The sequence below is a fragment of the Melanerpes formicivorus genome, unplaced genomic scaffold (genome assembly GCF_026170545.1).
Source record: "Melanerpes formicivorus ecotype bairdi unplaced genomic scaffold, bMelFor1.0.p_v2 SCAF_14, whole genome shotgun sequence".
NCBI lineage: Eukaryota > Metazoa > Chordata > Aves > Piciformes > Picidae > Melanerpes > Melanerpes formicivorus.
In genome coordinates this window covers 5,736,345-5,751,247 of record NW_027142366.1, presented here as the reverse complement: position 1 = coordinate 5,751,247, position 14,903 = coordinate 5,736,345, and the positions used below count along the sequence as shown (strand labels likewise).

Here is a 14,903-nt window from a genome sequence, read left to right as displayed (position 1 = left end):
GCACAAGGGTACAGCAGTCCAAGAGCCTGGTTCCATTACCAAGACCCGTGACAACATTTTCAATGACCTCAGTCAGAAACTGCAAAAAATTAGACAAAGGAGGCAGCATGGAGTGGGAACTGGTTTAGTAAAGAGGAACAAGAAACTGAAATGAGTCAGAAAAAATAAAGTTTATGTGAAGGAGGAAATTGAAGGAGAACTGAAAGTACAAAGAGCAGGTAGTATTTAAGTGCACAGGAGGACATTGGGGGAGGCAGGCGGGAGGCCCTGTGAAATAGTTGGGGTAATACAGGGAGTGAAAAAAAGCTTAAAGGGTGTGCTAAACCATGTGAAATACCACAAAGGGAGAGTGCAATGGAAGAAAGGGAAGTAAAGGCAAAAGTGAATGTGAGAAAAACCCTTGAGCACATGAGTAATATGACCAGAATAGCTGTTCTATGTTTAGAGAGCCGGTCGAGAGTAAAAATGTCATAGAACAGTAGAATGCTCTAGTCCAACCCTCCTGCAGTAAGCAGAGTCATCCCCAACTAGATCAGGCTGCTCAGAGCACCATCAAGCCTGACCTTGAATGCCTCCAGGGATCAGGACTGCACCCTGGGCAACCTGCTCCAGTGTTCCACCACCCTCATAGTGAAGATCTTCCTCCTAATGTCCAGTCTAAGCCATCTTCCTCAACAAAGCACAGGACAGAGCAGGTAAATAAAAACAGCTGCAAATGGAGAAGAGGCAGCTCTCCCTGCTCATGGATTCAGACATGGATGCTTAATGAGAACACTGGCCAGAAGGCAGCCACTATTGCTAAAAGTTAAGCAAAAAAGACCAGTAAGGTCTGCTTCATATTTTTATTATTCAAAACGTGTCAGGTAAGAATCAGTCTGTAGAAGGAATCTTTCCTTCTACACAGAGGGTGAGCATTTGCAATTGAACCAGGCCAGCAGCATCCTCAGGCATTTGGTAATTCTGAAAAAGGTAGTTTTTCTTGCAGACACAACCAAGGAAACTGAAAAACCTACCAGCAGATAGCAAGGATAGCAACTCAGAAATGTTTAGAGAGCACAGAACTCACATTTTCACTCTACTTAAGGTACTAGTATAAAAGATAAGTCTCTCTCTGTACTTTGTCCTCTGATTTGTTCAATTATTTTCTCCCTTTGGAATGGAATGGAGTGGAGTGGAATAGAATAAACTATTCTATTCAAAGTATTAGGTTGGAAAAGACCTTTGAGATCATGGAGTCCAATCTATCACCCAACACCATCTAATCAACTAAACCATGGCACCAAGCACCCCATCCAGTCTCTTCCTAAACACCTCCAGTGATGGTGACTCCACCACCTCCCTGGGCAGCACATTCCAATGGCCTATCACTCTGTTCTCTGGCTGCCAGAGCTGTTATTCCTTGAACCACAGCATTTAACTCTGAATCATAGCCAGGAAGCAAGCAGCCAGGGAAACAGATCAGCTCCAATTGGAGCTGTCAGGTTTTCTAGCCTTTTCAAGTTCTAACTGCAGTGCGAAGGTGCTGGTTAGCTTCCTGCATTTGAGACTGAGTGAGAAAAATCCCCTTCACTTCCTACCCACTGATCAGTGGCCAACAAACACCTCAGAACAAATTTGTCTGCTTTTGCTGAGAAAAGTCACAGGTTTGCTTGCTAATTTTAGGACAGGTAATGGTAGCAGTCAGTTATGGAACTGCTCCAGTAGTTTAAGAGATAATGACTGAGTTCAAAATAACATTTCCCTTTTATTATTTAGCTATTAAATAAAGAAACACTACCAGCTAATAATAACAACCCATATCTGTAACTTTGTTAAGATATCTAATCTAATAAGAAAATAAGTTATCATCACATACTACATAAATACATGACAAGAGGTGATCAAGGCAGTTAAAGATCGAGAACAACACACCGTGCCATCCTCTGTCCTTCCCTTTGCCTTTTGTCTTGGAGCTGCAACACATTAGAAGACCTCACTCAGTTCATAGAATCATAGAATTGCTAGGGTTGGAAGAGACCTCAAGGATCATCTAGTTCCAAACCCCCTGCCATGGGCAGGGACACCTCACACTAGATCAGGTTGCTCAGAGCCGCATCCAGCCTGGCCTTCAAAACGTCCAGGGATGAGGCTTCCACGTCCTCCCTGGGCAACCTGTTCCAGTGTCTCACCACCCTCATGGGGAAGAACTTCTTCCTAACATCCAATCTGAATCTACCCATTTCTAGTTTTGTTCCATTCCCCTTAGTCCTATCACTCCCTGACACCCTAAAAAGTCCCTCCCCAGCTTTCTTGTAGCCCCCTTCAGATACTGGAAAGGCCACAATAAGGTCTCCTTGGAGCCTTCTCTTCCGCAGACTGAACAGCCCCAACTCCCCTCAGTCTGTCCTCATAGCAGAGGAGCTCTAGCCTTCTGATCATCTTCATGGCCCTTCTCTGGACATGCTCCAGCACCTCCAGATCCTTCCTGTACTAGGGGCTCCAGAATTGGACACAGTTCAGTGGGGTTTCACCAGAGTGGAGTAGAGAGGGAGAATCACCTCCCTCGACCTGCTGGCTAAGCAATCACTCAAAGCAAGCAGCAGTCCCCTGTTAAAAGTTAAACCCTAACAACCTTTCCAAAAGGCTCATTATTATGTAAACAGAACACACAATAATCACTGAAGTCTGTAACCTCACAGGGGATACACACCATAATGTGCTATACAGGCAGCGGAAGGGAGCACAGCAATCTTAAAAATCATTTGATAATTTAAAATCTTATTGCAAAAAAAACACCCTGCCACTGGGTCTGCTTAAATCCCTTAGTCATAGGCCATGTGCAAAAATGTATTTCACGTGCCTGTGGTACACTCACATTACCAGCTACTTACACTAACGGCAGAAAAGGAGCTCACAACCCCTGCTTCCGGAGCAGGAAAAGGAACTAGGATTAATGATTTAAATACTACCAGGATCATGTGGCACAGAGACAGAAGGATAAAACTAGACCCTAAATTAAGGGGAACACTTGTACCTAAGCTAGTTTAGGAGGAGACTTGATGGGGTGCTCGGTGCCATGGTCTAGTTGATTAGATGGTGTTGGATGATGGGTTGGACGCGGTGATCTTGAAGGTCTCTTCCAACCTGGCCCATTCCATTCCATTCCATTCCATTCCATTCCATTCCATTCCATTCCATTCCATTCCATTCCATTCCATTCCTTGCCACAGCATGTCTTAGAGCACATCTGCTAACTCTCATGAAAGCACTCCTGTTCCTAAAGCATTTCCCATTTACCACTTGAGTCCTCACAGCAATGATCTGGTAGGAAGGGTCTAATCTGAGGCCACATTAAAAAAAATCTTCATATTTGATGAGCTCAGTCTAACTTTTGGTCTGTGGTGGCTGAAGTGGAAAGAGTCTGTTCTTTTTCTAAATAGATAACTAGCCAAATGCATTGCAAATATTTGTTCAACTGATCAGATACTGGATTAGGTTTGGAAAACAAATCAAGCCAATGTGAGTGCTGCTGCTCCGGCCTCCCCCTGGCACCGCTCCCGAGTGCCACAGAGGCTGTGCTTCCCCATGGGGGCAGGGGAACTGGGGGCCTGTGCGTGGTAATGGTTTATGTGTTCAAAAAAGGATTGGATGTGGCCCTTGGAGCCATGGTTTTCTTGTCAGGAGGTGTTGGGTGATAGGTTGGACTTGATGATCTCTGAGGTCTTTTCTAACCTTATTGATTCTGTGATGGTGTTTGAAGAATTAGACATTTTGTACCTGAACGCTTTCTGTGTCATCACTTCTGTACCAATGACCCCAAGTACTTTGGTCAAAACAAAAGAGCTTTCTGATGAAAATCAGGCAGGCAAATGTTTTTGCAGCACTACCATTTTGGTCAAAGGAATAAAATCCTTTGACAGGGGAAATATTCACGCTAAAACCTATGCAAACCTTCTGACAGGCTGCAAAAGTCTAAAGAAGTGAAAAGCATAACCATCTCGAGGTTTCTCTTCCGTTCAGAACTGGAAGCATGATCAAAAGACTGAAGAGAAGTTGTTACTTGCAAATGAATAATTAACCTGGAACGACCCCTAAAGTGCTCAGCCTATAACTTTACTAGAAATAAAAGCAGGAAAATAGCTTTCTAACTCAGTTCCACTTGCAAGCAGTTGTCCAGCTTTTAAAGCATTTTTATCTATTGAGCATTTTTAATCTATTCCAAACTGTTTGTGTATCTTTTCCTTTTAACTATAAAAAACTGCTTGAGATCCACATGGAGAAGTGTCAGAAACATCACCCACATAAAAGAGCACACAGATCTCTGAAGGCTTCTGAAATCCTTGACCCATACTAAGAAGCCTTAAAACTTGCATTATGTTCTTAGCTTTTTAGAATAAGGTTTGTATGTGGATTTCAATCCAATTAGGCTTAATGTTCTCCTGGTACTGTAACAGTTTCACCAGGGCACAAGCCCCATGAGGGGAGGCTGAGGGAGCTGGGGTTGCTCAGCCTGGAGAAGAGGAGGCTCAGGGGAGACCTTATTGCTCTCTACACCTACCTGAAGGAAGGTTGTAGCCAGGTAGGGGTTGGTCTCTTCTCCCAGGCAACCAGCACCAGAACAAGAGGACACAGTCTCAAGCTGTGCCAGGGGAGGTTTAGGCTGGATGTTAGGAAGAAGTTCTTCACAGAAAGAATGAATGACCATTGGAATGTGCTGCCCAGGGAGGTGGTGGAGTCACCATCACTGGAGGTGATTAGGAAGAGACTGGATGGGGTGCTTGGTGCCATGGTTTAGTTGATTAGATGATGTTGGATGATAGGCTGGACTCAATAATCTCAAAGGCCTTTTTCAACCTGGTTAGTTCTATTCCATTCCATTCCATTCCTTTTCATAATTCTTTCCAAACCCTTTTAAATCATTGCTTCTTTGGAGAGTTACACAGTTCAGTAGGACACCAAGGACTTCAGAGAAGTCCTTCAACAGTTGCGCTGAGGGAGATGCCATTTGTGAATTCCGCTTTAGCATATGTTCAGTACATAATGTTATTTAAGTGCTGTACAATAAATAATACAGCAGCAAAAGCTTTCAGCACATTTGGAAGTCAAGCCATAAACCCACTCTTGTTTTGGCCAAAGTGCAAGAATTTACTTGCAACAAATGTTGCAAAGAGGAAGGCACAAATTCCACTATAAAGAAAACGTTGTGTGGCTCTTTCTCCAGAGTGATAATCAGAGTTTTAAAACCTAGACCATAAAACACCTAACTTGTTTGGTTAACAAGGTCTTTTATAGCTGTGCTTCCATCTCACATGCTGGTCTCTATATGACAGCCAGCAGCATGAGGAATAAGCCACAGCAGCACTTCAGTACCTTCACTACCACAGAATCCAGAATACAAAGAGCTCCATAGTAGTAGTTCTTCATAGGAAGAGTGATTGGCCATTGGAATGGGCTGCCCAGGGAGGTGGTGGAGTCACCATCCCTGGAGGTGTTTAGGAAGACACTGGATGGGGTGCTTGGTGCCATGGTTTAGTTGATTAGGTGGTGTTGGGTGATAGGTTGGACTTGATCTCAAAGGTCTTTTCCAACCTGGTTAATTCTATTCTATTCTATTCTATTCTATTCTATTCTATTCTATTCTATTCTATTCTATTCTATTCTATTCTATTCTATTCTATTCTATTCTATTCTATTCTATTCTATTCTATCCTATCAGCTGCCAAATGAAATGCACCCAATGAAACACACACACACAAAAGAATTAACATCAGACATCCATTTCAAACATTACACAAGTGATCAAAGAAAAAAGGGAAGAAACCTAAAGCAAAGCTCCTTGCATAACAGACTGTGCATAAACTGTTGAGTCTTCTGAGTGGGATAAATACATTTCAGACTGTGCACTAATGTGACGTTTTAATGGTGTGAGAAGTATAAATAAAACTTCCTAAGGACAGATAACAGACTAGGAAGTTTGCTATACTATTGAAAGGTCCAAATAAACAAATACACATCTCTCTTTTCCTGCCAGAAGTGGACAACACACCCGTCCTGGCGGTGGATGCCACAGAGTTGAGAATGTTGTCACTTCTTCTGGACAACGAAACAAACCCACAGAAACCAGCAGGAGAAGCAGCCAAGTTTAGCCACCATATTTGGGCATCATGAGCCTATAAATACACATGGAGCATCCAAACATGGCTACAATTGTCATTCCCCTTGTATGAAAATGATTAGTTATACTACACTGATGATACACTCTGAAACACTGAGGAATCAGAATCCATTTTCACGTAATAATACCAGAATGCGATTCCACGCTTTGGGAAGAACATACTGCTGTCAACGTGCAGCAAAGATGTGTGCAGTGAAGGCTTGGTAATACAGATCCAGAGCATTATGCAGCAGCATCTAGTCCAATCCAGTTCCCAATGAGGGCAGGGGAGGAGGACACAGGAGGACACATACTGAGCTACGATGGCTTACACTGATAAAGGAGGTGGCTGGAACTACTCCTTGTATGAGTTCATTACATACTGTGAGCATGATGCTATCACAGAAGTGCTTAATAAGAAAGTCAACATCACAGATTCCTGTTATTTTGCTTGACTCAAAAAAGGGGGTGGGGGTGGATCATTTACACTGAAAGCTTTGTCTTCATTCACATCACGAAGGGTACAACATAAAATATGTTATCACAGGAAAAGCATGTCACAAGAAAAACCTCTTGGCTTCATTTAATTTAAGAAGAGACAGAACTGGGTCAGTTTGATATACCATCATGACTCTGCTTTGTTTATCAACAAATGCCATGTACTACTGCCCATAATTCAGTTTTAGGGGGATATTATCCAGCAGTTTTATAATCAAGATCATTTTTACTACTGGAAATTACATAAACTTGGACAGGGATAACATTCAGCATTATCAAATGGGAGGCATCAGAGTTATGATTTCTAGGCACAAGTGGTAATTGGATTGGAAGGCAAAGTTCAAGAAAACAGTAATACTCTTGTGTATTAACAGAAGGCCCCTTCTGCTCCATCCTGCACTACCCAAGGCCATTTCCTTCCTTAATATTAAAATTCTAATCAGCTTTCATTTCATCTACAGAAATTTATGACCTAGTCCGAGTTGTGTGGATAGCTTTGGAAACAAACACACCTGGAGTATGGGACCCAGCATGTTATAAATTGTAATTCAACTATAAAAGTCTCCACACGCACTAGCGGAGAATGCTTCAGAGATGCCGAGTTCCACGCTGTGCCACGCAATGAATTATGGCTGTAGCGCTGCAAATGTCTTCATCTCTGAATGCAGCTGTGCTCATCACAGATGTGATGTTAAGATCCTAGATATCGAACACAGAGGAAACAGGGCCCACTCTAGATGGAATGAAAATGGAGAGCTCTGACCACAAGGACAAATTCCTGGCAAATTTCTCTTAAGCAGGGCTTTCCAACGTCAGGGCACCCGCTGCAAGCAGCATGTCTGGTTTTTGTAAGCGCTGCCAGAAAACCTGAGCACGGTCTCCTAAGTGCTGCTGCTGCTGAAATCGGTGCCTTTGGCAGGACCTGTGTTTGAGGACTTGCAGAATGCTGAAAAATAAGCTGTTGCTTTTACACAGGGAAAATAGTTAGCTCAGTCACATCCTTAGCTGGCTTTTTTTCTTTTGCTCCCAAAGAGACATCTGACTCTTTAACTCTTTTTAACTATCTTTTTAACTCTGACTTGAGTATCATGTCTCAAAATTAAGCCAGCAGCGGGGGGGGGCAGGGGGAAGAAATCTGGAAATCGGAAGGAAAGCATGTTTATTCTGCAAGGTAACACAGGGAAATGGCTAGAAGGGCACAATTATGAGTCTAAATGCTTGAGTCTTCAAACGGTGTATTAAAACATCAAGCCGAAGCTTCAAAGGGTAACAACAAACCGCAAGTCTGCAGGTATGTGTCTAGCCTTCACGCCTGCACACAGCTCGAGAGTAGGTATTTATGTCAAAACAAGTGGGTGGGCCTCTGAGATCTGTGATGGAGCAATATCAACCACATCACTTCCTCCTCATTGCCAAACCTCAACGCATTCAACCCACCTCCAGCTTCTCCATCCATGAGCACTACAGCACTCATCATGCTTCCTTCTGCCTCCCTTTTACAATCCTTCCCTCCAGCTTCTCCATCCATGAGCACTACAGCACTCATCATGCTTCCTTCTGCCTCCCTTTTACAATCCTTCCCTCCAGCTTCTCCATCCATGAGCACTACAGCACTCACCATCCTTTCTTCTGCTTCCCTTTTACAATCCTTACCTCCAGTAAGAGGACACAGTCTCAATCTGCGCCAGGGGAAGTTTAGACTCGAGGTGAGGAGAAAGTTCTTCACAGGGAGAGTTGTTAGCCATTGGAATGTGCTGCCCAGGGAGGTGGTGGACTCACCGTCCCTGGAGGTGTTCAGGAGGGGACTGGATGTGGCACTTGGTGCCATGGTCTAGTAGTCATGAGGTCTTGGGTGAGAGGTTAGACTTGATGATCTTTGAGGTCTTTTCCTTATTGAGTCTATTCTATGGTTCTATTCTATTCTATTCTAATGTTGAGGAGCAACAAAAGACACACGGGCTTTTCTGTTGCTCTCTGTCCCAGCAGCAGGTTAGCTAGGAAATAATCCCATGGCATCAAGAATCTACCAGAAGGGGAGGCAGTGCAGCTTGTCCAGGAGATGGTCATGTTCAGATGGGCCAGCTGCTCAGCAAGAAGGTGCCCCTGTTCAAATCAGCGAGCGAGCCAGGAGACACATGTTCCCTCTTAGGGAGCTGCTTGGCCAGCAATGGGGCCACTGTGCCCAGCATCACCTGCTGCCTCTTGGCTGCTGGGAGGTGAGAGAAAGCAGACTCCTAGCTGTCAGCTCTGTAGGGCTGACTTAGAGATATGCAAAATGTGACCTTTGTGTGTGCCTCTGTGTGTGTGTGAATGTAAGCTGTGTAGGGGGGAGTGTAGGCTTGATCTTGGAAGTTCATCACAGCAAGAGAGATTGCCCATTGGAATGGGCTGCCTAGGGAGGTGGTGGGGTTGGTGTCCCTGGAGTTGTTTAAGAAAAGACTGGATGAGGCACTTAGTGCCATGGTTTAGTTGATTAGTTAGGATTGGGTAATAGGTTGGACTTTATGATCTTGGAGGTCTCTTCCAACCTGGTTGTTTCCATGATTCTGTAAAGTCAGATCAGCCTACAAGGTTGGGACATGGAACAAAATGTAAAACTGGATGGGCTAAATCTTACAGTGACTAAATAATCTGCAACAACAATTGTCAACAAAAAGTGGATGGATGTCAATAAAAACTGTTCCAGCTGGTGATGTAACCTCTGCTAAGGAATTCAGCTGACATCCCTGGGCCACAGCATTGCCGTCAGACATCAAAACTAGCTTTCAGATCTGGAAAAGCTCCACCAGCTTACATCAAACTCCGTCACTGGGAGAGAAGGGAAGCAGTGAGAAGGAAGAACAACCTCACTCAGTCCAGCCAGTTGGGCAGCAAGTAGAACTGCCAATCCATCAAGGAAAATTGCACCTTAATGGTAAGGTCAGTTTCAGTATTCAACTGCAATTTCCTCAATGCTTCTCCAATCCCTAAGCCACGCCTGACAATTAGAAGCAACTCCCCGGCTGCCCCAGGACTGATCCACCCCTGTGTTATCTGAACAGAAATCTTGACCTGCCAAACTTATCATCATCATCATCATCCTGTACATGCTGTACTGGCAGGTGCTGCTGGGGCGACTTGTATTTCAGAGTGCAGCAGCAGTTCGCTGATTGACCAACAGCTCTGAACTATATTTGGGAAAGCATCCCAGCCCTCACACTTCGCAGCTGAGACTCTCTGAGCATTTATGAATAAACAGAGATGAAAATTCACGAAATGCCCCGACAAACTGGCAACTGTCGAAAGCAAAAGGAATGGAATCAGGTTGTGAAGTTTAGAAGCTCAGCTGTGAAAGATTTCTACAAATTAGAGCCAGTAAATACTCTTCATTTATGTAATGAGTTCGACCCCTGATTTTTGGTGACAATAGCACACACTGACAATTCAGACTGGCCTCCAGTGATGGGGTTCACGTGCAGGCATTCTTGGGTGATTTCCCATTTTTCATGCTATGTCTCAATTGTTTTAACAAAAGGGGGGTTGTTTTTAAACAGGCTACAGCCCTGGCAAAGGCTCTTTTCCCCTGTGTCCTTTATTTTACATTTTTAAAGCATAAAATCATTTCAGTTGGAAAAGATCTTTAAGATGATCGAGTCCAACCACTATCTAACTCTATCCAATGTCTTCAGAAAGAATGTGGCACAGCATTTGCTCTGCCTGTTTAGTCTAGATTAAAGTTACTCTTTAAAAATCCAAGAAATAATGCCCTGCTCAACTGATTTAACTCATCCATTTCACAGAAAAGAACAGGGGAGGTGAGGGGAGCTGCCACACACTGCACAATATGAACCTGTAACTGCAAGGTTCAGTGCCACATTGGAGTTAGCTGTCAGAGAAATGAAGACTTCCAGAATAGAATTAGAATAGGAATAGGAATAGAATAGAATAGGAATAGGATAGGAATAGAATAGAATAGGAATAGAATAGAATAGGAATAGAATAGGATAGGATAGGGATGGGATAGGGATAGGGATAGGGTAGAATAGAATAGAATAGAATAGAATAGAATAGAATAGAATAGAATAGAATAGAATAGAATAGAATAGAATAGAATAGAATAGAATAGAATAGAATAGAATAGAATAGAATAGAATAGAATAGAATAGGTTGGAAAAGACCTTTGAGATCATCGAGTCCAACCTATCATCCAATACCATCTAATCAACTAAACCATGGCACCAAGCACCTCATCCAGTCTCTTCCTAAACACCTTCAGTGATGGTGACTCCACCACCTCCCTGGGCAGTTACATGACCATGAGCCAGCAAGGAGCTCTTGTGGCCAGGAAGGCCAATGCCATTCTGGGGTGCATTAGACCAGTAGGTCAAGAGAGATTCTCCTCCCTCTCTATTCTGCACTGGTGAGGCCACATCTGGAATATTGTGTCCAGTTCTGGGCCCCTCAGTCCAAGAAAGACAGTGAGCTGCTTGAAAGAGTCCAGCGCAGAGCTATGAGGATCATTAGGGAAATGGAACGTCTTCCATATGAGGAGAGACTGAGGGTGCTGAGGGCTCTTTAGCTTGGAGGAGGCTGAGAGGTGACCTCATCAATGTTTACAAATATGTAAAGGGTGAGTCCCAAGAGGATGAAGCCAGGCTCTGCTCAGTGGTGCCCAATGACAGCACAAGGGGCAGTGGTGAAGTTGAGGCATAGGAAGTTTCACGTCAATATGAGGGAATTTTTTTTCATTCTGAGGGTGACAGAGCACTGGAACAGGCTGCCCAGGGAGGCTGTGGAGTCTCCCTCTCTGGAGATATTCAAAACTTGCCTGGATGCTTTCCTGTGTGATCTGCTCTAGGTGATCCTGCTGTGGCAGGGGGATTGGACAAGACGATCTTTTGAGGTCCCTTCCAGGCCCTGTGATTCTGTGATACATGTAAAGGCACTAAAGTGACACTAATATTTGCAGTGACTTTATTTCAGGAGAGTAAACACACAGGGCTACAGCACAGTAGCAAAGGCAGCAAGCATTTGCCTCCCAGAAATACCAACTGAGTGATTACAAACCCAGAATTTGTGCAGATCTGTGCTATAATGGAGCATAAAAATACTAATTGTGAAGCGTATCCAGTTAGGTTTGTCAGCCTTAATATTTTCTGGTGATTTGAACAGGGCCAGAGACTAAGATAAGCATCTTTACAAATCCAGTTGGCTTTACTTCAAATCCAAAAGCTCGTGTCTAAACTGCACAAGAGCAGGAGCCCACATAGCACATTTTGAATGCAAAGCCAACCCAGTTCTGCTCATCATCCTCTATTCTGAACCCTGTCTGTAGCAAGTGGGTTTTTTTTTTGTGAGCTCACTGTCCTGCAATGAAATACTGTACAATATGCAATTATTTTTGTAAGATATTGCTGTTATTATTCAGAGCTACACTTACCTTAAGGATTATCTATCATTTCTCATTAACCAAAAACCAAAAGCTTTGCCTTTCTAAAGTTTACACTAATTGTTATCACTGGCAGTGATGAGTTAGAAATTGCTTCCACATCCTTTGAAGGTTTTAGGGGTTTTTTAAAATCAACCTGGCAAGTATTTCCCATTTACCCCAGTGCAGATCAATTCAATTTGCACAGCAGCTCACACTTGGAGTAAACAATGACGTTCTTCAAAACAAATACACCAAGTTAAAGCTGGGGCAGTTGTGCTTCATCTGAATCATACAGCTCCAGATTTCAAGTCTAAGCTAAGGAAACAGAGGTTATAACATCCTGCAGCTGGGACAAGTAGTGTTCATAAAGCAATGTTAAATCAAGACCACTTGGCCAGTTCAGGGAGTTGCTTGGGTGGAAGTGAAAGATCCCATGAGAGCATTAGGGAAAAAAAAAAGAGAAAGGTTTTGGTGTCCTAGCCAAACGCCCTTCCTTCACTTAATGCTACCAGGGAGTAAGTTTCTTCAGAGCAAACGACTGTGGAAGGTTGCTGCCAAGTAATTGCTGCTGATTTATTTACATCCAATCAGAGAGAAGAGGAATTAAACACTTTGCAAAATACATGGGGCAAGTTAATTACAAAAGGTCTTCCCATGCTACACGAATGCTGAGCAAGCAAGCTGCCACTTGGTCAGTCAGTTGTGCTGGGTGATTTGATTCACTGTGAGGTGCACATGCAAATTTTAACAGGGAGAGTGGCAGAGAGAAGGAGCTGGGAGCTGCAGCAAGGCAGTGCTACACGTGCTGCTAGTAGGGGCATATGCAGAGCAAAGTTTTCATTCCATCTGGGAAAATCAGGACAGAATAAAGGATTGGGGCTGGAAATGTTATTTTCCAGTCTCTCAATCAGTAGCTTTTTTTTTTGCTACTCATTTATTGTTGCAGTAAGCATTGATAAAATACTTAAGAGCTAACATTTTAATTTACAGCAGATGAAAAAAAAGAGTTGGTTTTCTGAGTTCTGTGAGAGAGAACTGGTGGCTGAAGCACAGGCACCACTCACTGCTTCCCTCAATATCAGAATAACTCTGACTGGAGCTTTTAGGTTGGGGTTTTGATCATTTGTTTGGGTTTTTTTGTTTGTGGGTCGGTTTGGGGGGGTGGGTTGTTTTTTGCTGTTGGTGGTAGGGTTTTTTGCTGTTGATTTTTTTGTGTTTGGTTGGTTTTGTTTGTTGATTGGGGTTTTTTTAAGCAGAGAGGAAGCATGAAACAGTAGTACTGAGAGGCGACTTTCATTACACTATCTGGATGCCAATGTCACGCTGTGCAAACGTGGATTCATTAGACAATTGTTGTGAGCAGTTGAGTTCTGAATTTGATCTAGTGATAGGACTCATGCTGTTTGGAAGGAGGAAGAAAAAAAAAAAGGAAGGGGTTGTGAAACCACACAAGGAAAACATTTCAGACTTGTTTTAAAAAGTCCAGTGTGAACAGTGATATATGGCATGGCCTGCAGATTTCAGCCTCTGGAGAATCCTGATGGGGGAAAGAAGGAAGGAAGGGGGGAAAGAAGGAAGGAAGGGGGGGAAAGAAGGAAGGAAGGGGGGAAAGAAGGAAGGAAGGGGGGAAAGAAGGAAGGAAGGGGGGGAAAGAAGGAAGGAAGGGGGGGAAAGAAGGAAGGAAGGGGGGGAAAGAAGGAAGGAAGGGGGGGAAAGAAGGAAGGAAGGGGGGGAAAGAAGGAAGGAGGGGGGGGAAAGAAGGAAGGAGGGGGGGGAAAGAAGGAAGGAAGGGGGGAAAGAAGGAAGGAAGGGGGGGAAAAAAGACCTAAACTGTTGGCTTCCACATTCTTAAATAAGATTATAAAATAGATTCCAACCTGAAAGGATAAAATGTTTCCACAGTAAAAAAAAATTATATTCAGATGCAGAATATAAGAGATTTTCCTTGCTAAAAGACAATCTGCAACAATGATTTATACCTTCTTCCACATTTCAAGTGCACATGACTGCCTGAACTAATGAATCAAGTTTAGTGAGGCCTGAGCTCTGCGGTATCCCCAGCGATGCTGGTCTGGGGAAGGGAGTGGTAGTTAACTGCCTTCCTTTGGTTTGTGCTGGCAACACAAAGCTTTTTGCTTTAGAGTGCTTAATAGTCCAAAACACACTGAAATTAACTCCTTCATTAGCTATACAGCTGCTACTCCTTATCTCTTTCATTTTTCATAATTAAAGCGCTGCCAAACTTTATGTTGTGCTTCAGACCTGTGCATGCTTAATACAAAACATGATTTATGTTTGTTAGAATATTAAACACGGGCCTCATGAATAAAATTACACTTCACAGATGACATTTGAAAACAAGCTCCATTCTTCAAGCTATCTAGAAAACCCCATGCTCATTCTGCCCATGCCACAACTTCATTTCCAGCTGATGAACCAGCTTTTTATTCCACCCGAGCTGCTTACGTTCAAAAGACAAAAACCAGTGGGTTCAGCTCCCAGCGAAACTGCAAACCCACTTGAAGCCTGTCGCTACAAACCTTGTTATTCATCTCCACAGGTTCATGGATGTGAAGTGCAATGTGTAGAGCTCAGCATTTCAGTTATGATTCATGTTGTAATTTAATCCTTCCTGAAACATTGTTTACTACATGAAAAGAAGTTGTACTTCAGCAACGAGAATCAGAAAGCAAGAAAAAAAATCAGATCAACTCAGAAGAGCAACTGAGTCACTAAAGAGGATGGCAACAAGACACATATTATCCTTGAGAATCCAGAGTGGGTCAGCAGTAGCCAAGCTTCTCTGGGTGACCACTGTGGATAGAACCTTTCTCCAACTCAGCCCTAAGAGCTCTGTGGCCA

At 43.4% G+C, this 14,903-nt stretch overlaps 2 protein-coding genes across 17 annotated transcripts in view; one reads left to right on the top strand and one right to left on the bottom strand.

Moving 5' to 3' along the window:
- Positions 1–14,903, bottom strand: part of CUNH7orf50 (chromosome unknown C7orf50 homolog) — a 158,862-nt gene that overhangs the window by 57,131 nt on the left and 86,828 nt on the right. The gene's annotated exons all lie outside the window — the stretch shown is intronic.
- The window catches only part of GPR146 (G protein-coupled receptor 146), a 61,118-nt gene that overhangs the window by 12,128 nt on the left and 34,087 nt on the right, over positions 1–14,903 (top strand). The window contains exon 2 of one of the 6 annotated variants that reach the window (XM_068146701.1): positions 6,011–8,337. The exons of the other annotated variants lie outside the window; for them this stretch is intronic. The gene's annotated coding sequence lies outside the window, so the exon portion shown is untranslated. The remainder of the gene's footprint in view (positions 1–6,010; positions 8,338–14,903) is intronic. 6 annotated transcript variants of the gene reach the window in all.